General features: G+C 45.9%; 2 long non-coding RNA genes across 2 annotated transcripts; both read right to left on the reverse strand.

Moving 5' to 3' along the window:
- Positions 1-16,453: 16,453 nt before the first annotated feature.
- Positions 16,454-19,589, reverse strand: LOC121837709. Its single transcript, XR_006078313.1, has 2 exons — positions 19,543-19,589; positions 16,454-16,600 (listed from the first exon to the last, which is right to left on the reverse strand). It is a non-coding gene; the product is annotated as an uncharacterized LOC121837709 (long non-coding RNA).
- A 6-nt stretch (positions 19,590-19,595) lies between these two features.
- Positions 19,596-22,071, reverse strand: LOC115323000. The gene is made up of 3 exons (XR_005716071.1): positions 22,016-22,071; positions 20,104-20,186; positions 19,596-19,633 (listed from the first exon to the last, which is right to left on the reverse strand). It is a non-coding gene; the product is annotated as an uncharacterized LOC115323000 (long non-coding RNA).
- Positions 22,072-27,204: the final 5,133 nt, after the last annotated feature.

Consider the following 27,204-nt stretch of genomic DNA (forward strand, 5'->3'; position numbering starts at 1 on the left):
GTTGGGCAATTTCACTCCGTTCCAAAGAGAGAAAAAGGGTGCCAAAAGGGCCACAGGGAAAAATGTGTGCCTTGTGAAACTGGTGTCGTTTACGACATACCGATGACTTGCGGTATTGCTTGAACGATCGTCTGACAGAGCACAAAAGAAACGTAAAGATAAAATCGACTAACTCCGAAATTGCGACACATGTACAAGGATGCAGAAACTGCTCAGCCGAGTGGTCCGGTACAACCGTAGTATGCAAAGAGGTCAATGACGTCAAATGGGCTGTAAAAGACACAGTAAAAATTCGGTCGATCGGCAATTGCATAAGCCAAGCGTCTATGCTTCTTAGTGATAGGGCGAAAGCTTTTCTGCGAGTATGATGTGAACAGGCCTTGTGTTTTTCGCCAGAGGTACCTCCTTTGTCTTGATCTTGTTCCGTTTGTATGCGTACGTAGAAAAAAGAAATGTGTAACAGGTTGATGGGTTCGAACTGCAGTCGGTTCCGGTGATTCGGTTCTTTGTTTTTTGTAAAGATAATAGTGGCTGCGAGGTCAAAGAATTGTTCCCTTCGGCCGACGTTTAGATGTGTGTGTAGCTTTTGTTAGTTCAAAGTGGTTCGTTATTTTTTTTTTTAAGATTATCTTGGCTGCGAAGTCAAGAGGTGTCCCCTTGGTGCCTTTGTTTGGAGTGTTTTTTATGAAGACGATTTTTGGTTCAGGTTGTATAAAAGGAGGGAGAACTAAAGTGGTTAGCGGTGTTTGAGACGTCGTCGTGTTTCTTCCACCCAGTCTCAGATGGTCTAAAAAATGGTAAACTTACACCAGCTCGCCTGCGCCCTAACTGTTTTTTCATTAATCGTACCTGAGGCAGGCTTAGTCCCCTTTTCTTGTGCATCTTCGATTCCTTCATCGCCACCAACCGCTCTACTACTGGAAGCTGCCACGGTCCTGGACAAGTTGGGACGCCGCCTTGCGGAACTGGAGGCTGGAGTGGCGTTTTTCGGCATGTGCTTACGGAAGAGGTACGTTGACCCGGAACTTTTCAAGCATTTGTCAGCCTCGGCGAGTTCTTGGTCCATCAAGAAAAAGATATTGAAGACCTACAGAGACGGTGCAAGTCAGAGAATCCAGGACGTCCGCAACGCAAGCGATAGACTGCGGTTTCTGCTGCTGGGAAAGGACTTCAGGCAACACCGGGACTTCCAGAACTGGAACGACATCAAAAGGGCACACATCAACCGGACTTGGTGCGTAAAGCGAAAGCATGTTTTGGACAGTGTTAAGAGATTAAGCGCGTGCGGGAGAATGGATGGAAGACTAATGGATAGAAATCTTGTTAGACAGATGTATCATGGAGTTCCTCATGAAATCAGCTATCTTGATGTGCCCCACACGTCCCTTGTAAACCCATGTAGAGAAGCGGTATCCCGGAAGACAGGAATTTTTAAGCAGAGGGACGAAGTTTTGTTTAAATGTAAAACCGTCGAGATTGGACGTGTTCTCGTCAATACAGACAGTCGCGAAAGATGTCAGTCAGGATGAGAAGGCAGCTTTTGTTGATCAAGCAATTGGCCGAATGGAAAATGTCATGGGCAGAGATTACCCAACGGAAAGAAGGAACTTCAGTGAAGTAAAAGCGGTAAAAGACGAGTTAGATTGTAAATCGCTAGAGATGTTGCAGACGGACAAAACTGGGAAGTTTGCAATCTTACCCAAGCCGGTTTTCCAGAAGAAGGCAAAGGAGGCGTTGGATTCTCTGTTTGTGGAATGGACCGGGAATATTGGAAAGTTGAGAAAAGAGATTTGTGGGTTTCTTAGGGAAGAGGAATTTGAAGGGACGGCAAAGGGGATATTGAGCTCAAGACACTCAACACTGAGCTTGAAGTTTTTTTCTAAAAGACCACAAACGTGAGCTTCCTTTCCGCACAGTGATAAACGAGAACGGGATTTGGTAGAAGGTGGTGTCTAAATTCCTGCAACAAGGATAAGAGTATGTAAGGCTTGAAGATTCGCTCTCACTGAGAAACTCAAACGAATTAATTGACATCCTGGAGGTTCATCATGGCAGGAAGTGTTCGATATTTTCTATAGACATAAAAGGCCTTTATTATTCGTTGGAGAAGAGCAGACTGTTGAAGCGTGTAAAAGAGGCCCTGGAGCGTAATCTCGTAAAATTTCAGTCAGGTTCGGGCATTTCGGTAGACTCTTTCCTGACGGTGTTGGATTTGTACCTTCGTTCAACGGTGGTTGAATACGATGGGCAAAAATTTGTGCAGAAAGATGGAGTGTGCATAGATTCATCGGTGGCACCAGCTTTGGCGGAGATATACTTGAACTCACCTGATTCTGCCGTGGTAGAAGGACTAGGGAAAATGCCGTCGGGTAGCTGTATAGTCAGGAGATATGTCGACGACATTGTGATATGCACCTTTCAGAGTGGAATTGTTCTCCCACGGAGATAAGCTCACAGAAATCCGGCGGATGCGGAGAGGAGCTCATTAGACTTTCAATACATGCGAAGAAAAGCTCACCATTACAAACCGATCAAACATTGTTTCTTCGCAGCTCTCGATATCTCATCGAACTCTGTTCTATCAAAGTTATTTAATTGAACGCCATTTAATTGAGCCCAATTTCATCGAAACTGTTTTGTAGAACGCCGTTTTATCGAACATCATGGTTTCAGGCCAGATCGTTACTCGTTTTTTTAGATAGTGTTTTTTTCTTTGCATCCAAAGGATAAAGATATTGTCACGAATAACAAATGATGAGGCGGTGAAAAACTGGAGAAACTAAACGTTTAATCGGCAGAACAAAATAGAAGATTATCATCGCAGGCGTCGATGTCGGCGAAACAGCAGGATCGAGACTGACTATGACTCGCCACGCGGAGCCCCTTATGTACACGCGTGGGCTTCTGGAACGAACGGCGTAAAAGGTTTGGCGCATAGAACATCCTAACCTCGAATAAGCAACAGGTTTCTAGAATTTACCAGAACTCGACATTACAGAAACAATAAAAAAAGAAGTGTATCCGTGGCCAAGCATCGAACCTCGGCTATTTGCGTGGAAAGCAAGCACGGTTACTGTTAGGCCACGGGCGTTTTTTTTTTGTTTTGTTTTTTTATTATTGCTAGGCATTATTCATTCCCACAGTACACCTTTAGTATCACTTATTAAAAGGGCCAAGCTGACTTACGACTGACGCAGACTGATTAACATGATCTTAATGTGACCAGTCCGTCTAGGACTGGCAACCAATCAGGCCAATCTCCCAAAACCTTGTGCACTTCTCTAATCTGGCTAATGCTCTGAGTAGAATAGTGACATACTGGTCGAACACCTACATATGCATGGCGCACTGCCATGCGGCTCTTCCAGATACTGTGTAAGCCATAAGTCAATCATACGGTGCAGAGTCGGTTGAGGCAAGAGGCAGAAAACGTATCCCGTGTGCGCTTAACGGAAGTTCCTTCTTCAGAGTTCGCTGCAGTATATCCCAGAAGAACACCGCGTCCCAACAATCTAAAAACACATGCTCTATTGACTCGGGCCTTTTGCACAAGATTCAGTTCACAGTACAGGGAACAAATATGTCCTCTTCATCCAGCCATGTTTTAACCGGAAGTGTTCCATTCTCGCTCTGCCAGGGAAGAGACGAAGAACGGCTGCGGCCAGCGCGCGCCGTCCCCTCTTGCTCGTCACTGCGGACCAGGGACCCTCAGTTTGCTGGAGTGTATGGTCGATTCCCTGCTCCGTGTCGCTGAGCTGCCGCTTGATCGCCTCAGTCGCGAAGTCCATCGCTGTACCATCTCCAGCGTCAAGTGAGTCAGTCGCGTCCTTTGTCGCCGGTGTCGTCTCACTGGTGTTCTTCGCGTTAGGCTCATTTTCACCAACACTGCTTTCTGCCCTAAGTGCTATGGCGGAGACCTGGCCTTCTGGCAACGCTAACAGCACGTGTTGCTGCTCACCGGACGCTTGAGGGTCTTGCGAAGAAATCCTCTCGGTTGGAGTCGCCGCCGCCTCGGCCTCTTCCTCATCTATTACGAGGTTTCTGTCCTGGTTGTCGGTGGTCTTGCTGGCAGCAGCTCGAGCGTACGACCGTACGCAATTCGAGGCCTCATACCCGAAGGCGTGACACTCCTCGCACCTCGGCACACTACAGTCGCGCCGTATATATCCCATGCGTCGACAGCGGAGGCACACCGGTGCGCGTCCGGGAACACCAACCAGCAGCGTGCCTCCGTAAAGGCGGAGCTGATGCGGCAGGGACTCCGGTGTTAAGTCTTCACGGAGCACCATGCGTACGACGGCGGTAGTGGAATCCACGCCTGCCAGGCCCTCGATTCTCCACTTCTCGCGGGTAACAGCCTTGACCTCCCCATATGGCTCGAAGACCTGTCGAAGGGCGTCTGCAGATACGTCGAAAGCCACCCAGTGAACTTTTACCTTCAGCTCTCGTTTTTCTGAATCAATGACCAGGCATGGTCGCCCCTTCACCAGCATAATCCCCTCTCGCAGAAGCTTCTCTTTGGCGGAGATGGTGTGCAGCTTCAGCAGCCAGACCTGCCCCATTTGAAACGCGCCAAGTCCTCCTACGTCTTCCCGAACTAACACCTGGTTCAGAGGCCCTACGAAGTCTTCAGCACGGTACGGCCGCCCCCGGGTATCAGCATGCAGCACAAGCCTGCATTTCATGGCTTCTCCTGTCGGCAGGTTAGGCAGTATCACTGCGTAGTCATTTTGAACATCGCCGCGTACGGCATCACCGCGGCTCGGAGCCGCCATCATCGAGCTCACAGCAGAGCGTTACCATTCCACGTGCGCACGCTACCGCGCTCGAAATTGGAATCTAGGCCACGGGCGCGCTGGGGATCCGGCAGACTCGTCGAAAGCCAACTCGTCGACGGCCAACTTGTCGACGGCCAATTCGTCGAATAGGCCAATTCGTCGAATGGGCCAATTTGTAATAGGGCAAGTCATCGAAGGACAACTTGTCGAAGGGCGATTCGTCGAATGGGTTAAATGACAGTCCGAGGTTAAAGTTTGTGGTTCCATGTTATCTTCTCACCTAAATTTTTATTTGTGTTTGAACTAGGGACAGCGCCTTTCTTAAGTTACAAGACGGAAAGAAAACTCACAAAAGGGTGAAGATAGTACAGTACCTTGCCACAAGTTCATTTCTGGATTTTTTTTTCTTTATTACTTTTTGTAATGAGCCGCCGCAGAGTGTCGCCGCGAAGCGGTGTGAACAGGTGGGCTGCGTAGGTTGACACCCCGGTGATACACGCGCGACGTAGTGACAGTCCCCCACTTCACCGTGAAAGTGGCGAAAGTTGCAAGCTGTTATCTTCGACAAGAAAGAGCACAATGGAAGTATCTTACCGTGCGGCGATATCACGAATTACTATAGGGCAGGATTTGCTTTAAAATTTCAGGAGAAAATTATATACTATTATGGCTTTGAAACAGCGGCGACCAGTTGGCTTCTTCGACGAGTTTTCCTTCGACGAGTATGCCTAGACCCGGCGCGCGCTGCCTAACTGGCCAGCTGCGCTGACGAATTGGCTTATTCGACGAGTTGGCCTAGACCCGGCGCGCTACCTACATGGCCAGCTGCGCACGCGGCAATATTGTCTTCCGTTTTTCTTTTGCATTGTAGTAAATAACGACCTCTTTCGGTGATGTGGCTTAAGACGGACTAGATCCTTTTTGGGAGGTCAGGAGTCGTCGCTTGCCGAGACGGAGGTCACACTGTTGCTGTTCGTAATACTCAAATTTCAGGCAATGTCCTGTCTCCATGTAAAAGTTAACAAAAAAAAACGCGTTCCCCACTCTTTTACTTGTTCGCCTTCTGCAAAACTGGATTCGTCTGCCTCTTCTCCTTTTTTTTTTTTTTTGTAGAAAGTAAGCTATTGTTCTGGGACTGAACAAGAACACTTGGTTTTACAAATATACGAACACAAAAAGCGCAGCATGAGCGGTGAGCAAAGTGCGGACGTGAGTTTTAAATATGAACACGGCAGTGCGAACAATGCCGAGAATATTAAATTTTAAATGTTGAATAAAATATTTCGCAAATGAGCTTTTCTCCGCATTTCTTGGTTTTGCGGTAAGGATTTCACCGGTGAGCTTCTCTCCGGTGAGCTTTTCTCCGCTGCCCGTTCTCCGGTGAAATTTTCTTCGCCGCCCAGTAGGAACAGCCGACCATGATAAAAGGTGTGCGGGTTCTTGTCTAATACCATTCACCTCTATTTCATTAAATACTGAATCAAGAATGTGTTGGTTCGGGTCAAACAAAAAATCTTCAGCGCGAGACTTTCACAACTTCCAAATATTAACGTGTGACGCCTAGCACCAAAAAGCTTGTTCTGTTTTAGCTTCACTGAAGAAATTTTCGCAACGTTTATTTTATTACGGTAGAAATCAGCCTTCACAAGTTAATATGCAAAGCCAATGTCGAAATTAAAACAAAATCCACGAACTTGCGTATGTTTCTTCCGCATTCAAAATATGTAAACATTTTAAATGCTTCACTGCAGAATACTTCCAATCCCCAGATCAAATCACCTCTCAAGTTCGAACAGAAAGAAGTGGTAAGACAGTATCGCTCCTTTCACACTTCGGTAGCTTTTGTCTGTCTGGATTTGGTAACTTCAGGCCTCACGCAAGTACCGCTTGAAGCGTGAAATCTTTCACCCCCAATTTCGTGACCCAAAACGCCCACAAATAACGGAACATCCTCCCAATGACGCGCTCTCGTGATTGAAAACTAAGGACTCGCACCCATCCGCAAAATATTTTCGCCGCCCAACAAAAAACGAAAAAACAAGAGACAATTCATTCGCATTTGTGCGGTTCCAAAACACCAACAAAGAACGGAACATCCTCCCACGGACCCGCTCGGGCGATGGACAACCTGCAACTCACTATCGCGATAACACGCAAAATATCTTCGCCCACCAAAAAAATAAATAAATAAATAAAATAAGAAAGCTTTGAGAGGCATTCTCCCTCGAAATCCCGACCGTCAAGCCGACGACCTTGAAGATGCAAGTAGTCCGGGGCGCAATAACACATTGCGCAGTTTCAAGAGGTAGTATTCGCGACACGCTCATAGATGGCGCCAGCTGACAACTGGATTTTTGGCATTTTGATGGGCTAGAAGCTTAGTTAAATATTATCACAATGAGAATCTCTGGAAAAAAATATATTGGAAGAAATACATTCAAAAAGTCTTGGACTTCAATATTGTGGCCCCTGAATTTGTATTTAGGCCCTGGTTTATTTTTAAATGCTCACAAATAATGGAACGAAGGAAGGACTTCTTAAAGACCGACGACCAGTTCGCTCTTTCCACTTTTCCCGCGCTCCCTCCTCTCCCCCTTCTACCGTGACCACCGTTGCCTGTTTCCTCCTCCCCCAGGGTGTGGAGGATCTTCTGCCTTGCAGAATCTCGGGTCTGGTCGCCAGCCTTTAAGCAAGTTTAAGTTCTCGTAAAAACAATTTAACATTTAGATCGGAAAAAGTAGTGCCACAATAGTACTCCATTTTTTCTTATCTTTCTAATAAAACCATTCTCAATTCAATCCGTTCGGCGATTGCTGAGAAAAAATATCAAAAATTGCCATTGGCATTGCATAGGGTTTGGGAGCTGCGATATCCTCCTAACTCTAATTGGCGCGTCTGGGTGCAACTCCTGTAGTGTGAAAATCTATCTTCATTGTACACCATAGACTGTTTGAAAAACAAAATTACCCGTAACTTAATTCATTCATCAATATTGATATTGTATTTATATTTGAAGGTTTTCTGTGCTGCGTATGGCCCCTTGCTAAAAACTACAGCTGCAAGGTACTAAAACAAAAGTGAAGGTATCTAAAAACTGTATTTTTGTCACCTAGTTCCCTTGGCATTGCACCAGTTCTCTAGAACACAAATTTTTTAGAAATACTGTGGAGTCTGCGCTTTGAAAAAGGAACTTGCGAAGGTGAAGATGCAGCAGTTGGTTGATGTTAAGAAGGTTGTGCCCTTATGTCTGTAACAGTAAATCGAGTGTTTTCCGCAACGTATCTTCTGGCCTTGAGTGAAGCCCATAGGTGTGACTCTAGGGCAAATATTCATTTTATTTTTGTAAGCCCATAGAACTCGCAGTGTCTGAGCTATGTTAAAGGAGATAGAAGAACTGTAGGAAAGCTGGAGAAGATGTTAGTAGCAATGGATGTAGTGCGCCTGTCTACGAAAGCAAGCTTGAGAAAGGAATTATCCTGCTTTTCTTTTGTTGAGGCACCTCCAGGCACAGTGGAGGGGTGGCTGGTTTTGGTGGCACATACAACTCGTCGAAACCTGTGTCTGAAGCGCTTGTCAATGGAAATCGCACTTTGAACATCTTTCGTTTCCCACGGCCAAGCTCTTCTTCAGTGTGCTAGTCTGACATGTACTGTGCTGGACGCAGCTTCTGCCTAGCTTTTCCTAATGTTCCTAGAAGAATAGAGGGAATGAAGCATGCAATGAAAACTGCTTTAAACCCTGTCACTTACAGAACCATTCCTGGATTTTGCACCTGCACGTAATCCAATCATCACTCGAAGAAACTCTTTGAACAATCATGGTGAGCAGCTATTTTGGATTGAGCTCAACTGGATAGGAGCAGTTAGCCGCCATCTAACCAGGAACGATGGACCACGCTGGACAACTTCCACACAATTCTCCTCATCTGTGAACAATGGAAAAGAGCTTTTTTCCTACACAGAATGATTACATAAATTCTAGGAGTTCGTAGGGTGGCCTGCACTGGTGAAGGGCTTTAGAAACTAATGCAAATGAACAAAAGGTAAGACAGCAAAGCAGGTCAGAGCAGGAATTCGGGCACATTTTAAGGTTGCACATTTCTGTTAAGGAGCTAAGAACGGCCATAAGCAAAGTGCCGAAATCAGAGGTGTTGTGACCAGTGTTGCCACTTTAGCGGTTTACCCGCTAAACGTAGCGGTTTTGGGTTCTGTTTAGCGAGATAAATTATTGTTTTGCGGGCGGCGGGATTTTTAGCCGGTTTTATGTAATCTTGGCGTTTTTTAAGAGATATTGAGGTTTTATATCGATTTACTGTTAACTATGCACCTGTCATATCCATAATCAGCCACAGTCGCCTTTGCTTACTCTCAGTAATGTTCTGGTTGGTGAGGGTAACGCCTGTGACGTCATCAAAACATTAAGGCGTCGAGTATCGGAACATGCCTTCCTGTTTTGTGCCCGCACGTTTGAACAGAATGAATGTTTTTATGCTCCTTTGACGTTTTTGTCACTGCTTCGTGAAATGGGCCCTGTAAAGTACGCGCAAAAGTTTAGAAACGACTGGCTACAAGACCTCAAACTGAAAGACTGACTACTGAAGGTTCCTGGTGGTAGCAGACGAGCCAGGTGCCGCTATTGCAGAATGAAACTATCTCCGAAGCACGGGGATTTTGTCCAGCACGCTGCAATAAAGAAGCATGTTTCGGCCGCTGCACCTTTCTCCTCTGGCAGGCAGACGACCCTACGAGTTAAACGGAAGTCTCACCAGTCACGCACTGCTGAAGGGTCTCTTGCCATGTTCGTATACGCTCACTTCGCAATTTTGGTTTCGGATCACCTGGGTGAACTGTGGGGTGGCGTGACAGATTTCTTGTCCAAAACAAAAGGAAAGCTTCCTTTCAGATGACATTGATATAATCTATACTGTTATTATACCCTTGGGCAAGAACTAAAACAAAAAAAAAATGTTCGGCGTGGTGTTTTTGATTTAGCGGTTTTAAGCGGTTTTCGGGATTCCGGCTGCCGGTTTTCAATTTTTGAGTTGGCAACCTTGGTTTTGACTGCTTCAATTGTTAGCACAGTGCACCAAGGTTAAACATTCTTTAAAAGCACTGTTAAAACGCCTGTGAAAAGTTTTTCTGGAAACCTTATTAAGCATGATAGAGAGAACTAGTTGTGTACGGGAAGGGCTCTCACGATTCAAATAGCCAAGACTGCGTGCGTGGGTTTGAAATAAATAGACAGAACAAAGAATGTAAGTATTACTGCTGCGTATGAACGAACGCACTACACATGTCCATGCTAGTCCCGTAAATGAGCGGTTGAGGTGAGCAAGGGTCATTGAGCTTCGAGAAAAAGATTGTCAACTGGCACCAAAAATGTCCTTGGCCACCAGTTTGTCGCGGTTTTTCAACGCGCGCAGTAAGTTTCGACGCGATGGCGGGCCCGCAGAGTCGGGTAGGACGGGCTCGAAGGGACTGATAGTTTTATTGCAAGGGCACAAAGTATTTACTTAAAACAAATTCTACATAGCTTGTGAACTTAGCTTATAAACTATGTTAAAAGAAAATATAGTTTATTTAAGCGATAGCAATGTTTTACGCTGATATCTTTTACCCTGAATATGCATGCATGTGATAACATGTGAGCAAGCAACTAGCGCCACCTTTCGCAGTTTCTGTTTTTTATTCCTCTCTGGGTTAAGCCGCTTCCAACTCGTGTTGGTATTTTTTGCGCTTCCGCTCCTCGTTCTGTTATCCAAGCTAATTAATAATACTTATGTTTGATCATTAGTTTGCATTGCCCTCGCTTCGTCTGCCTGCATAAACCTAAGCAAAATGCGTTTATTTTCTGATCCTTCATCCGTCAAATAATCGGTGCAATGAGAAATTCGACCTGACGCTTGTCTTGCCCTAACTGACATCTTTAAAAACGTCCCGTGGTGAACGTCCCACAGGGGTCTTCTACTGAACATTCCTTAGCAGGACAACCCAAGGATGTCTCTCATGGCTGCGGTCCCACGGCAGCCATCTTGAACAAGGCGTTAGTTCAACCAATAGATGGCGACGCGCACCCGTGGTGTGGCCGAAACATAGGTTCACAGTGGGATGACTCAAGCACCATCACGTTCCCCTCGTGGCCTTGCTCGCGCCGCTGCCAGCTGTGCTCAGCTAGCTCAAGCAGCGTGGCCCATCAAATGGATGTATGCGAGAATGTCAGGCTGGGTTTAAATGTTTCTCTGATATAGACGCTTTGTGGCAGCTATGCATGGGCGCTACCATAACTGACCTTCAATTTTTGTTTTCCCCTATTACGCTTGCTTCACGTCATCATGACCACAGCAGGGCAGGGTATTGCCACTTTTAGATTCTACTGCGTCCTTCTCCCCAGCATCGGCCTTTGTGGTATCTCGTCAACGCTCGCTTCATTGACCCTGCATCTTGTTAAGACAAGAAGAGGTCAGCTGGAATCTAGCGCGTGTGTAAAGCGTCTATTGGCGACGTGAGCGATCGAGAGCGTCGCTGCGATCGGCCCACCAGAATTGGCCGAATGCTGACTATGACGTCAGCAAAGGATATCAAATCGACCCAAATAAGAGCAGTGTAAGAACTTCAAATTTGACGGTGTGGGAAGTGTTACTTTGAGAGCGCCATGATTCCAGGCTTTCACCATGCTCATTACAGACACCATTGAACTTGCTCTTCACAAGGTAATGACGTCACGAAAGGTAAACAAACGAGGGCGCCACCGAAACATCTCGCCGCTAATAGGGACATGCGGTTCGGCGGTTGTAATGGGTTTTCGCAATAAATCTTACCAAGGAATCAAATGTTGATTGACATGTCAATATTCTATCAATGAAAATTTCCTCTGCAGGAATGCACGCTCAGTAGACTCAATCTTCCAAGACACCAGTGGAAGCGGACGTCAAGTAAACTGCTTCGCGATTTACGGTACTTACCTCACCATTTTAATGACGACTAAAAAAAGGTTACGAAATATCATGTTTCACGGGGTCTGGAAGATGTTGTAAAGGTTGTTACATTATGGGGAGGGGGGGGGGGGTGTTCCCAGAAAACAAACGCCGTTGCAATATTTTCGGAGGTACCTACGCACATAATGTTGTAGGTATACAGCTTAGGAGGAATATGATGAAAACCATCAGAAGAAATAGGAAGACGTTTATTTGCAATGAAAACGCTATGGAATGAACGGCGTTTAGCGAAGGCAACTTATGAGCGTTCCGGAATTTATAAGTTGACGTGATTGCTAACTATGGACATGCGGACAATGAAGACCAGTTTTGTCGAGAGATGGTGTTGCGGTGATGACCTGATATTGGACGACTCATCGCAAAGAAACAAGCAACTTTCTTCTCAGCGAATGGTAAGTGCCCAGTGTCAAGCACAACACGTGGCTACCGACGTTACGTTTCGAACACTTACCGCTTTCGACAAAAGTCCTGGCACCTGGGCTAACTTCGTGGAAAGACTCGAAGTCTTCCTTGAGTCCAACGCCATCATGAACAGTAACTGAAAACGATCCACTATTCAGTCGGTGGGTGGCGATTCTGGCGAAACGTATCCACATCTGCGGAGTCATGGGCGATGCGTACTCTAAGTGGCTGGAAGTTTACACGATGCCTGCCACGACGTCCAAACACGTCATTAACGTTCTAAGGTCTCTTTTACCTACTTTTGAACTACCGAAAATACTTCTCTCTGATAACGCGCCAAATCTTGCTTCAAATAAAATAAACAAGTTTTTGAAAAAAAAAACAAACGGGATCAGGCATTACATTAGTGCACCATAGCATCCTGCAACTAACGGGCAAGCAGAACAGATGGTGTGCGAAACGAAAAAAAGCCCTTTTGAAGCTTACGGAAGAAGCAGTTCAGTGAAGAATCGCCAGGTTCTTGTTCCGGCAGCACGCGACGGTCTCATCTTTCACGGAAAAAAACCCGCCGAAGCAATATTCGGCGGACGAAGAGCCACACCCCTCGATCTCATGATACAATGGCCTACGAACAAAGATCGAGAGATTCCCAGATCGGGAGTAATGGCAGTTTATTCGGTCGGACAACTCGTGTACGTGAGGAATTTCAGCGGAAGTCGGGCCTTCCATGTAAAACTTGAGTAGAAAAGGCTCTATGTTGGTTGACCAGGAGGTGTCATCTCTCTGAATACGTTGGATATCAATGCCCTTAGGTGTAAATATAACTAAATCACAAAACTCTCTTTGTGTATTGTGTAACTGCCCTTGTATTTGATAGTAGAAGCTATGGTGGTGATTTGGACCTTTCACACCAGGCTTCTTTTCCTTATTTTTCGCCTCATACTCCTTTGCGGTTTAAGTATGCTTCAAGAATCTTTTGGAACAGAGACACTTTACGTCAACGAGGCCATTTGTTCCAAATAGTCAATCAGGGAATGCTGCTAGAAATCCGTCCCTCATATTAACGAATAAGCCGCACTTCTGCACAGTGCAGTTTTCCTGTTCCACGTGCAGTTGTAAAGCAGCATCCTCTACCATATACTGTTGCAGATGAAGCAAGTCTTTGGGTACACGATACTTGAAACACGTCTGGCACTGTACGTTGTGGTTCGACACCCACTAATGTCGTCGTCATCCTCATCATTTAATCATTACCTCGTCACCTCATATTGCTCTTTATCAACAGTAAGTACCATAGGCTACCGCCATATTACAATCCAATAATTTAAAAATTTATTCGTTCAGTCCTTGAACAAGTTTATTATTTTATATAATGTTATTACGTTACATTACCTCGAGATGATCGACGTCCATCGCCGATCTTCAAATACTTATACCTGTATACAAATTGGACGCACGAGGGGGGGGGGGGGGGGGGGGGGGGGGGGGGGGGGGGTCGGTGGCCGAGTGCATGGTCTAGCGCACACCAGCTCGGAGCACTTGGAGCGAAAGCTCACGCTGCAGAACCCACCCCGCCCCTGTCCGTTTCGATCTGGAAGAGCATCGTACCGGCGTGCGGTCGTGTATCACTACTGCGTGGTGCACGTTAAAGACCCCAGGTTTGCGGTTGTCCCGCACTGGCTAAATTGCTCATCTACAGCTGAGACACTAAACGCTCACTAAGGCAGACTAACTTCCGGCTGTATAAACATACACACAACAATTTGCAATTAGGCGCATGATAACAAAGAACACAGCGTGTCGCCTCTTTTCTTTGGGTGCCTTTTTTTTTTTAAACCAGCGCAAGCTCGTGCGTTCTCTCTTTTGAGATGGTTAGAACGATCCACATAAAACCCGCGTTTCTCCTACCCGCCCGCTTCCTCCTTTCATTATGTGTATTTGGTTATAACTAAATAAGCTATAATAATGATGTATTATTCATATTTACTTTCAGTTTCAGTCAGGGAAAAGGAGTTTCGCGGGAACTAGTGCCAATAAATGAGCTGCGCTTAGAGTATCGGCACTCTCTTCCCCGACAGTGTTGTGAATGCCGCCATTTTGGTGCTTGTGCAGAGCAGGCGCAACTGCCGATCGTCATGATTCAAAAGTGCGGCATCCTCAGCATTAGATTCGGTGTTAGGAAGCTCATGTAATGTTGCTTTGCTTTGTCGCAAACTGTTTAAAGTGGAGGACGGAAAAGCGTTTCTTGTGATTTCAGATAAAGCTTCAAATAACCGGCAACCATGATTTTAAGCCACAAGAAGGCCAAGTGTCGCTACTCTGAAGCGTAGCTTATTTAATGACACTATTCATGCTCTTGTTCAAGAGGCTTGTAATACCTGGAGGGGCCATGACGTAAGCCCCGTGGATTCCACAAGCCACTACCTTTTGACACCTGCCTGTTCTTCATTGTTCCCGCTTGTGCCAGTAAATTAGCTACGGTTCAGAGTAACGACACTTGGCCATATTGTGGCTTAAAATCATGGTTGCCAGTTATATGAAGCTTTATCTAAAATCACAGGAAACGCTTTTCCGTCCCTCACAAATGTCTAAACAACCTGCGACAGAGCATTCCAATATTGCATCAGCTTCCTAGCACCGCATCTAATGCTGACGAAGTCGTACTTTTGGATCATGATCGGCAGTTGCGTTCACTCTGAGCAAGACCCAAAATGGCGGCGCCCAAAACAATTTTGGGGAACGGAGTGCCGATACTTTAAAACTCATTTAATGACTCTATGTATAAAGTGAACTCGGGTGTATTCTTTTCCTCTTCGTCTTCATTGTTTATTGATTTCAATCATATCGAATAATGAACACATTATATCACGCTACGTTTGTGTAATTATTTGTCTTAGATTTATTAGCCTGACCCACTACTTAAACCATTCAGTTATCGATAGTAAATCTTCCAATATATTTTTTAAATGTGAGGGTAAAAAAACACGGAGATTGATGATGATACAGACGCCAACGCCGCCCTCGGAAATTTTTTGAACATTAGAAATCAGCAGTTTGTCTGCCATCCGCCAGGTAGCGCAACAAAACACACAAACAGTTTTTAATTGTTTTTAAAATTAGCTAAGCTTTACACCTATTAAGAAACCAAAGCAAGATCATTGTGAAAAATGAATACATCGCAATGTATATCTATTTCAAAAAATAAATATTATTAGATGCCAATAAATCTGTTTGATGTCCAAAAAAGTTATGCGTCAAAACAGGTAAGTTTGAAACGCTCCTGGAGCGTGATGACTTTGAAAATGAAAAAAGCCATCGTCCACCTCTTGGGCAACCATTGTAGCTCTAAATGTTATAAAAGATTTATCACAATCTAATTATTTCCTCAGCGGCATTCGAAGTATCATGACTCGAAGCACAAAAAAGTGCTACGTTTGATATAAAATATCTAAACAAAAAAAAATTACACAACATTAAATTTATTTCTGCATATTACCAATTATAAGCACCTCTTACAAAAATGTTTAATGAATTTCTTTTGAAAGTTTATGGAGTCTACTCATTGTGTCTTTTCGAGTCTCAATAGAAATGCAAATGAGTTTTGTAACGAATCCGTAAGGAGTTTACGAAAACTATTGGCCACCGCGTTCCAATCGATGTTTCGACAAAGCTACCGCATAAAGTTTCTAATGTATTTCATATGAATATAATTTGAAAGTCTATTGACACCGTTTCGAGTCTGTGTTGAAAAACAATTGATTTTTTGTAACGAGTCCCTAAGGAGTTTACGAAAACTATTGGCCACCGCGTTTCAATTGAGGTTCAGCTGTGCCACCTCATAAGAATTTCTAATAGATTTCAATTGAAAGTCTAGATACACTGCTTTGAGTCTCTGTTGAAAATCAAATGTTTTTTTCTACCACGTTGTACTTGAGGTTTTGACGTGCCATCTCATTAGGTATATTCCGACGAGTCGGAATATACTTAATGAGATGGCCCATCAAAACCTGAATTGCAACGCAGTAGAAAATAACATTTGATTTTCAACAGAGACTCAAAGCAGTGTATCTAGACTTTAAAATGAAATGCATTCGAATTTATACTCCTAGCGTGGGTTTCTAGATAGACGGCTCTGAGAGGGAAGACGGCAATAGGTTGCATGACATGTGGTCCGGATCTAACCGTTGTTTTGAGGGAAGGGGAAAGTGAGTGCAAGTGTCACTTTTATGTATGCCTATATACGCATGCAGTGTTCGGAAAATGCCAGCATAAAACCGTGTGAAGGAGTAATAACTGGTTTATTAAAAATGCAAAATTCGAGTTTACGGTACACTGCTTCCTGTCCATGGGGGACCTTGTACAGCCTTCGTGCCCATGGGAGACCTTGTACTGCCTTCATGTCCATGGGAGACCTTGTACTGGTAACCTATAAAAAAAAATGCACAGTTACCCATTGATCTGCTTATCCAAACTTCAATGTCCGCGCAAGGCATCCTGTTCACAGCGCAGCACTACCTCAGCGCTGAATCAGTATTACAAATCGGGACATCAGTCCTTTAGGAAAGGAGGACCCTCAGAACACACGATACAAGCCATGGAAGTAGCAGTGACTCGTTGCCTTAACAGGACTGAGTTAGCGCTGCACTGTATGTGTGAACCAGCCCTAAATGCGGAAAGTCACATTCAAAATTCCTACATTTTTGCTCACCCAGGCACTTAATTTACAAACTACCTTGATAGTTTAATGAGTGGCACTAATAACATTGTCAGGGGCACCATAATGCAAAAGTATATTTTGCCCCCGAGTCTGCGAGAATCAATAGCTCACTGTTTTTGGCCGCCGCATTGCACTCTTTTATTTCGGCTTTTGAAAAGGACTACCAAAGATAAGCGAGCAGATGTTATCGCTTATGAAGTTTACCAAATTTGAACATAGAGAAGCTAAGACTTATAAGCATCTCGCAGAATTAACATGGCAATTTGGGCCAACTGATCCATGATCGTAGACAAGCGCCGCAAAAAACACATGGACAATAAGTGGTGGTAAACACTGGCGCCAGTGTTTTATGTCCAGTTGTTGTCCCTGTATATTTTTATTTAATTTTTTTGTTTGTTTACTATCTTGAACAAGTATTTTTAATCACAACGGATAGGAAGGAAACGGTAATAGGGTTCTATGCGGATCATAAAGCCATGCTCCGAATGGGTGATTATCAACTGCAGGTTTCACAACAGTGGCGGATCCAGGGGGAAGGGGGGGGGGGACCCCCCTTTTCCCCCCCCCCCCCTTCTCGGAGGGCAATTCGACATGAGTGGACCCCCCTTGCACAAGAAAGAATGGGAGAATAGTATCCTTAAAAATTTTCCGCCCACCCCAAAACAAACAAAGGTCTGGATCCGCCACACTAAGTTTCAATTATTGGGAGGATCGAGACATCAGAGGTCGAGTTCAAAAAGCAAACTTACGATACCCGAGAAGAAATCCGTATTAACAAAACAAAATTTGTCGCAACTTTTGAGTGACTTACAACGAAATATTACGACATTATCCAAAGTGTCTCACAAACTTTTTAGGGCAAACATGGCCGCACATCAGTTGGCTATTTCGCCGCGACCAGCAATGAATATAGAAGCGTGGGCAAGAGGCATGTGTTTTGCGCACTGTTCACATGCATCCCTACTTGAAGCAGTATAAGGGCAACGCTAAACTACACACGGAGGATTCAGCCGACGAGTCTGTTGAGCTGTCCATCCTGCCCGTTAGAGCTAACAAGGTGCAGGACTGCGATCAACGGCGAGATGCGCCAATGAATCAACGAAAGCAAATGCCACACAAATCTTCAGTGCACGCAAAAGGATTCTTCACCTATGAATGGCGTGAACCTGAATTGGTGATCATTAGCGCCCCCTCGTACTTCAGTAGTGATTTTCAAAGTGGTGAGCAGCTGTACGACCCTACCACACGAAAAGGCGCATTCCTGACTGGATGTGCCTTTTTAATGCCAAAGCATTATATGTCCATGGAGCGAAAAATCCGAGTTGTACTAAACGTTAACAGAGGAATAATAGAAAGAATAAAATGTGCTTTCACGGCTGAGATTTGAACCCGGTGCTGCTGTGTGAGAGCCGGGCATGCTAGCTGCTGTGCTATCTCAGCCGCTTCGGAATGCGACATTACTCTCCCCTCAAAAAGAAGCTTGTCCCATTACAGCAAAAGATGGCATGTCTTTACCCGTTTTTTGTCCCTGTTTATCTGAGCCTGTTTTTTCATCATGTTTGACGGCATCGGCGTTGATGTGCCCGAAAGATGGTCATAAAAATATGTCCTCGGTTCGATGACATCACACTTCACGTGACGACATGACGTACCATGATGTGTGACGCCGTATTATGTAACGTAATACAAATATTAGAGGGGCACTTAGTTATACATACGTGGATTGAATGCGAAAGCATTGCCATTCCTAACAATAGAGGAAAAAAAAAGGAAGTGCCGTTAGGAATGGCAATGCTTTCGCATTCAATCCACAAAGGGATACCTAAGCGCCCCTGTAATATTTTGAGTGGAGTAGAGCTCAAATAAACGCCGTACGGTGCAGTATATCCATGATTAAGTTGTTGCTAGTCGTGAGGCTTAATGTTTTGCACCAACAGTGCCATAGTTTTTCCTCGGTTGCGACGAAGTGCCACTGCGCTACGAACTTGCTAGAAATTTCTGCATATGCGACCATTTTTTTCTGGAAACCTATGGTGACCTGCCACTCACTTTTGGCCAAAGAACAGTGAAAATACCAGATGTGAAAACAGCCATAACAAGCATTAAAGAAATCAAGATGGGGGTCATAGCATTAGCTTCCCAACGTGGCGAGACTAGCACAGGATTTCTGTTACTCGCCGTTTAAGACAGGAGTTGACTTTTTCCGGTCTGATCTTGAAAACAAAGATTGGTTCCGTTAATTTTGTAGCAGAAAGCCCGTGCTTTCCCGTTTGTGGGGTCATTTTCTCGGTTCAAAATATGATGCAGAGTCCTTCCCATAAAAATGCATGGGTGCCCGCTAGGACTCTTCGAAATTGTTAAATTAACTGAGGTCATTATACTCTGTTGCCACTCTAGAATAGCAGAAGGCCCTCCCACAAAGCCCTTCACTCTTTTTAATAAGCAAACACTAGAAAGGAGGAGAGCCGAGAGGACACCGCCAATCATGGCGAGCAAAGGGAATTGTGGGAGAGGCATGTGCTATTCTATAGTTGCAACGGACTATAACAAAAGTTTACAGTACTATGAAAACAAAAAGACCAAGTATGCACAGAAATTCGCAGGAAGTGTAGCAGGGATAGAATAGAAAAAACTGCAGCTGCAATATTTACCCTTTAAATTTCCCTCGACAGCACAGCAGAGATGACATGCTGGTCGTCAGCGCCTGGAGGGCCACCCCCTTGTACTGGGAGCACATGTAGTCTGAAACGAACAACAAACAAAAAATTAAATGCATGAACAATCCGCACATGCTGTTATTTCGCTTCATTGGCCGCTTCAGAGAAAGCAAGCATGCACACAGTTGTCCAACCATGTCAACTGCTAGCCGAAACTTTCTGCCACCAGGATTAAGATATTGCTTGCGCTATAAAAAAAAAACATTTACACACTACCCAGCTGGCACGCTGAAAGTTCAAACATTGAAGAAACTACAACATAAAACTTCAATGCAAGAGCTACACCTCGTGGACAATACACAAAAGTATGTTCAGTGTAAACCTTGGTGCACTGCAAGGCTGATTTACCTCAGCCAGTTTGGAACATCTGCAGTTCCATTCTTTTCAAGATATTATGCCTGAAAATTTGTGACAAATTAACTGGGTTAAAATTTTTCAATCGACACCCGGCCCAAATATTTAGGAAGTATACTAGTGGGTTAATTTCTAACTTACCATAATTATTTTCGGCATCCTGAAGGCGTCACTTCAGGGTCTTTTCATATTGGATTTACCTCGCCCACACAGGTGTAACCACACTGAAATGTTTGCAAAGTTTCAGGCAGGGTAATTAAACGTCTGCAGTTTCTCTCGAACACCGCTGTCACAAATTTTGTCTTTTTTGCCATTTTGGTCTGTTTATAGGTGGTTTGGGGGCAGGGTCAATTACAATCCTCGCACATGTTTACCTGAGCGTCAAAGGCTTGAGCTCGGATGAGACTATACTCCTTTTCATACTTAAGGTGCAACGCTGTCAAAGCTACTGGCGCGAGTGTGGGGCTTGGTCTTGTTGATCATTTGCACGCCTTCTCGCACAAACAAAACCGTAGATGAAGCCACGCACTCGCGCCAGTAGCTTTGACAGCGTTGCACGCTAAGTATGAAAAAGTATAATGCCGGCCGAGCTTCAAACCAATGGGAAGAGGAAAACAAGCGTTTCGGGTTGACCAACCACGAACCTGTGACAACCGCATAGGTCATTCAACACATGTCTTATACCGCTTAAACACTGTGTCGAACTGCATTTTGAAGTCAGCCCCAATTCCAACGGTGTATGAACAGGGGCATTCATTTCGTGGCATGCCTTGAAATTAATCGAAGTGACGTAAGCTGGGAACACACTGCTGCTGCTTCATTTGGGAATAACTGCGGCCCTCGGCTTGATCACATCACAATTGCAAAATGAAAAAGAAAAAAAAGAGGCAAAAGGAACAACTGCTTTATCAAAAGTTCTAACCGACAAATGTAAACCCAGTTCAATTCTAGAAAGCCAGGGGACCGAAGTTTGTCCTAACAGTACAATTTAGTCCACTTCCATAACTTCAAAACAAAAGATGGATATCCTCTTCAACCATTTTGACTGAAAAGGAATATTGTCTCTGCATGAACCAAATTCCAAGGAAGTCTAACTTCAGAAATGTAATGAAGTATTATATATGTAATCAATTTATAGTTGAAAGACATCAGTACACTTCTAGACCAATAAGACATTTCCTAAAGCAACGGACTGAAAGTAGCATTAGGAATTCAATACGTGCTCTGTTGACATGAGCTACACTTTCTCGGACCATACACAGAATGAGTGGCAACTTTTCATTACGCTACACATAGATCCAAACATTAGGACAGATAAAGCAAACCCAACTAGTTAAAAAAAAAGAAAAAAAAACATTCTAGCTTAGCGAGAAAATATGGAGTTTAAGAATATCGGGCGCTACTTTACCGCGCGTTACGGACGGCAAAATAGCGAGGATTGCGGCGAAGAGTTTTAGAATAGCGTTTCTCTGAAGGGGGACCCCCCCAAACGCAACCATCTCGCGCTTAAAACGCCACCAAGATGTCGCGGCAGCTTTTATTTGAAAGTTAGAACGTTTTATCTTGAAAATTAAACAAGCTTTTTGTCCAGAGTAACATTTTTGTAGTTCTTTTTACACTCAATGCCGCATGTTTTGTTTTTGTCGCTGCCAAGCTGCTCTGTTGTACTTACGAAGCCCAGACGATCCACTACCCAGGCATGCTTACATGTCTGCCGCGATCGTAAGTACACGCGCCTCGATAGCTTTGAGCTGTGAATCCAGCGATCCGTGGCGTTTTCAATACGCGTCGACCATACCGACCGCGGTCGCCGAGTGCGACTCACGCAGTTCCCGAGCGGGCGACGGCGTCGAAGACGCATTCAACGGAGATGTCGTGGGCGCCGCCTTTTGCGGTACGCCCACGCTATTATCTATAAATAACGGGCCCCAAAGCTCGAGTCCGAAGCTTGTTTTGGGTCTGCGCATGCACAGCAGCCACGAGATTATTCTAAAACTCCATAATGTTCACTTATCGTTCAACGCGTACAATGCAAACAAAGAAGTACACTTACCAACTGCGCTGAGTTGCTCGTTCTGTTGCGTCGTCGGCCTTCCGCGCTTCTCTTGATGTAAGATATGCGCCTGCTAGGCGCGAATGCGAGCGTACCTTCGCGTCAATGAAAGAAGACGACGAGTGACAAGGTTTGTGAGTGCTCGTGCTCGTGCAGTTCGGACCGCTGATCGAACCGCCAGTCCATCATGTACTGTCCCGAACCTGACCTGTATATATGTACATAGCTTCAGTGTAATTAAATGTACATAACAAATTTGGCGACGAGGAAATCGAAAAAAGCGGGCGAGACTCCGGCAACTCATCATGGTTGAAAGGACATCGCTGACATTTGAAGCTTTCCAGGCAGGTAAGCCGGAGACATGGCCATTATACCTTCAACGGCTGGAATTCCACTTTGAAGCCCATGGGATCGCTACACCCAAGATGAAGCGAGCCGTGTTCTGCAGCGTTTGCGGAGCCGAGACCTATGCAATACTGCATTCCCTCTGCGCGCCAACGACACCTTCAGAGACGGACTACGCTGACATCATTAAGAAGTTGGGAAATCACTTTGCACCAAAGCCCTCGGAGATCGTGGAACGCTTTAAGTTTCATAAGCGGGCACAGCACAGCGACGAACCCATGGCTGCGTTCATCGCGGACTTACGCCGTATTGCAGTTACCTGCAACTTCGGAGACGCCCTCGACAGCAGTTTGCGCGACCAGATTGTCTGTGGAGTTAAAGATGAGGCCTTGCAACGACGTCTGCTGAGCGAAGCCGAGCTTACGTTGGCTCAAGCGGAGAAGTTGGCAATAGCAGCGGAATGTGCGAAGAACAATGCCATGGAGATTAGGACTACGCCTAAGGACGTCAGCCAAATCCACAGCGTGGCTAAAGATGGACCTGGACCGTCACCGCCTGCACAACATCATGCGAAGCCTGAAACCAAGCAAGCGACTTCCGTGTGCTATCGATGCAACGGGGCACACTCTCCTCAGGATTGCCACTTCAAGAACGCCACATGCCTGTTCTGTGGCCGCAAAGGACATATTGTCAAAGCCTGTCTTCAAAAGAAGGCTAAGAAAAGTCCTCCAAGAGCAAGACGGGGGACGGCGCAAGCTGATCTTTTAGACGGCGATACCACCAAGATGTACGAGCTGTACAACCTCTCGTCCAACGAACCTGCTATCCTCGTAGACGTCGACATCGACGGACAGCCAACAGCGATGGAGGTTGACTCAGGATGCATGTTCTCTGTCATAAGCAGGAGAACAATGGCACGACTTCATATTCCAAATCAGAGGCTGAAACCATCTACGGTTGCGCTACGCACATATACGAAGGAGCCTGTTATCGTCCTAGGAAGAGTACTCGTGGAGGTTAAACACAAAGAAAGGTCGGCAACTCTGCCACTTCTGGTGGTCAAGGGAGAGTACGCAAGCCTTCTTGGACGAAACTGGTTCAAGCATCTAGGAATCGGCCTCACAGGTGTCCATCAACTCAGGAACACCCAGAAGGGTAGCGGATTCCTGGAGGAGTTCAAGGAAATCTTCGACGCTGGCCTGGGAAAGAGTCGGGGACCACCCATCCGTGTGGAGGTCGACAGATCTGCTGCACCTAAGTTCTGCAAGTCAAGGCAAGTTCCCTATGCGATGCGTCCGAAAGTGGAGCAAGAACTAGAAAAGTTGGTCCAGCAGGGAATCCTTGAACCTGTAAAACACTCAAATTGGGCTACACCGATAGTTCCAATCCTGAAAAAGAGTGGTGAATTGCGGATTTGCGGTGACTATAAAAGTACCGTAAACAAGGCAGTGAAGTGGGAATCTTACCCATTGCCCACGCCAGAGCAACTCCTGAGCAACTTAGCGGGTTGCCGTCGCTTTACACAGCTTGACCTTGCACAGGCCTACCAGCAGTTGACCGTCGATGATGAGTCGGCAAAGCTTTTCACCATCACGACGCACAAGGGACTTTTCAAGGTTAACCGTCTTCCATTTGGAGTATCCGTCGCCGTAGCGATCTTCCAGCGTTATATGGAGGAGTTACTTGCCGGAATTGAAGGAGTACTAATTTTTTTAGATGACATACTTATCGGCGGAGAATCCAAAGAACAGCACGATAGACGCCTGCGAGCTGTGCTGCAGCGATTCAAGGAAGACGGTTTACGCCTTAACAAGGCAAAATGTACGTTCAACACCATGCAAGTCGTGTTTTTGGGATTCAGGATTGACAAGGACGGGGTGCGACCAACTGAAGACAAGGTCAAGGCCATTCATGAAGCTCCAGAGCCCAAGAACAAACAGGAACTACAGTCATTCCTGGGCTTGCTTAACTTCTACCATCGTTTCCTCAAGGGAGCTGCTCACACCTTGGAGCCGTTGTACAGACTGCTGGATAAGGGGGCGAGCTGGACATGGACCGTTCTCGAAGCTGAGGCTTATCGCAAGGCGAAAGAACTGCTCAAACCAACGGCAGTTCTGGCTCACTACGATACCAGCAAGCCTTTATTATTGACCTGCGATGCTTCGCCTTACGGTCTTGGAGCTGTCTTGAGTCACGTGGCCGACTCTGGGCAAGAGTCACCAATAGCTTACGGGTCCAGAACCCTAAGCAAAGCTGGGCGAAATTACTCGCAAACTGATCGTGAGGCCCTGGCGATCATATATGGTGTCAAAAAGTTTCACCAGTACATCTATGGCCGCCCGGTGACCATAATCACCGATCATAAGCCTCTGCTAGGATTGCTGAGTCCGCACAAGGAAATTCCAGCTATGGTGTCACCAAGAGTTCTCAGGTGGAGTCTAATGCTAGCCGCATACCACTACGATCTGCAGTACCGTCCGGGAAGCAAGATAGGAAACGCTGATGCACTCAGTCGACTGCCTATACCTGCAACAGAGCTGGACGACATTCCAGTCGCAGGCGTATGGATGCTAGAGACCGCTCCAGAACAGCCTTGGAACTCCGAAAAAATTGCAGCATCCACGAGAAAAGATTCCGTGCTTGCGCGAGTCCAGCGCTGGATCATGCATGGGTGGCCAGATGACAAGCAACACGAACAGTTCAAACCCTATACCACTAGGAAAGATGAACTATCAACTTATAAGGGATGCATCATTTGGGGAAGCCGGCTTGTTATTCCCAAAGTGGCACAATCCACTGTACTCGACATCTTACACACAGCCCATCCAGGCATTGTAAGGATGAAGGCACTAGCGAGGAGTACAGTCTGGTGGCCTGGCATCGACCATGACATTGAAGAAAAGGCTGCAAATTGCTCCACATGCCAAGAACACAGACCATCAATGCCACGGGCACCAGTGCATCCCTGGGAGACGACGCAACATCCCTGGTCACGTCTACACGTTGACTTTGCAGGACCTTTCAAGGGAAAGATCTTTCTGATCGTGGTCGATTCATTCTCGAAATGGCTCGATGTATGTATTATGAATTCTATGTCTTCCTCAGCCGTCGTACAGAAACTGAGGATGCTGTTTGCCGTACACGGAGTGCCAGACGTCATTGTCAGTGATAATGGCACAGCCTTCGTTTCGGCCGAATTCAAGGAATTTACAAGCCGCAACCAGATTCGACACGTGGCAGTGGCACCTTACCACCCTTCATCGAATGGCCAGGCCGAACGAATGGTGAGAGAAACCAAGGAGGCACTCACTCACATAAATTCAGGCGACGTAAACGTCGATTTGGCGCGATTTTTGTTCCGTCAACATACACTGCCACATTCCTCAACGGGCAGGAGTCCTGCGGAACTATTGATGAACCGACGCCTGAAAACAGCATTAGATCGCCTGCATCCAGATTCTCAGTTCCATTCATCATGGAAACAAGAGGACAAGTTTCTCCAGGAAGGGAAGAAGGCACGACTATTTACAGTAGGTGAAAACGTTTATGCAAGAAATTACTTGTCCGGTGCCAAGTGGACCCCTGGAGTAGTCACAGCCGTGACCGGTCCACTATCCTATAGGATTGAAACCGAAGATGGACGATCTTGGCGTCGCCATGTTGACCAGTTGCGCAGGAAGCCAGCGACAACTTCTGCAGGAAACTCGGAAGATAACTCTTCAGTTGACTTGAGTTTAACTGCTCTACCTGAAGCGGTCTCCGAAGAAGCGGACGTTAGGTCCGATGCCACACCAGCAGTCCAACCAGCTGGTTCTACAACAGTTTCCCCTAGCAACTCTTCGAGACCTCAAAGAGCAACACGCCGCCCTACTTATCTTAACGACTATGTGCCTTAGTCTAGTAGGGAGGAGTGTAAGATATGCGCCTGCTAGGCGCGAATGCGAGCGTACCTTCGCGTCAATGAAAGAAGACGACGAGTGACAAGGTTTGTGAGTGCTCGTGCTCGTGCAGTTCGGACCGCTGATCGAACCGCCAGTCCATCATGTACTGTCCCGAACCTGACCTGTATATATGTACATAGCTTCAGTGTAATTAAATGTACATAACACTTGAACATAATCATCACAAGGGAAAACTTCACAGATAGATAAACTTGATTAAATTAGCACATTTCCATTTCTAAAGACATTTCCATACCGCGAAACGGCGAAACACCCAACCAACCCAACGGTCGCAAAAATGGCGAAACCATGCCGGAAAAAGAAAAATACAAAGAACTGGTGTCGCTACCGATGGGGCGTCGAAGACGCGATCCTTAAAATATGAAAACGAAACCAGTAAAAGTTACAATACTGAAACCGAAACTGACCAAATCGCGATAGAGGGGCGCCGTAAATAGATTTGTTCACATGATGCATCTTGTTAGCGAATCTTGTGTCGCGAAACTAGGTTTCGGGAAACAGATTCCCCGTCTGAACGCAACCGAAAAAGTGGCGCGCCTTCGAAAAAAGTGGCGCGTGTTTCTCGCTTCTGGAGCAATTTTTCGCTGAAACCTCACCGACGCCCGTCAATCTCCCGAAGGAGAAACGCGGACGCTGCCAATGGCCGCTCGACTTCGCTATGACGTCTGACCTTCGAGGAGGAGCGAGCTTTTGGAGGAGTCTGATCTTTGGCCGATTCCGTATCCGAGCCGAAGCCGAAAGAAAACAAAACAAACATGTCGAGCGACATACGGGCGACGAGTCTTGGTCCTGCTCGGTTGCAGGTGTGTTAACGGCGCCTATAGTACGGATTGGGGGCGCGGTGCAGATTCGTCAACAGTCGCGGCGGGTGCAAGCACTGTA

Source organism: Ixodes scapularis, unplaced genomic scaffold, assembly GCF_016920785.2.
Source record: "Ixodes scapularis isolate PalLabHiFi unplaced genomic scaffold, ASM1692078v2 PGA_scaffold4__175_contigs__length_147842914, whole genome shotgun sequence".
Taxonomy (NCBI): Eukaryota; Metazoa; Arthropoda; class Arachnida; order Ixodida; family Ixodidae; genus Ixodes; species Ixodes scapularis.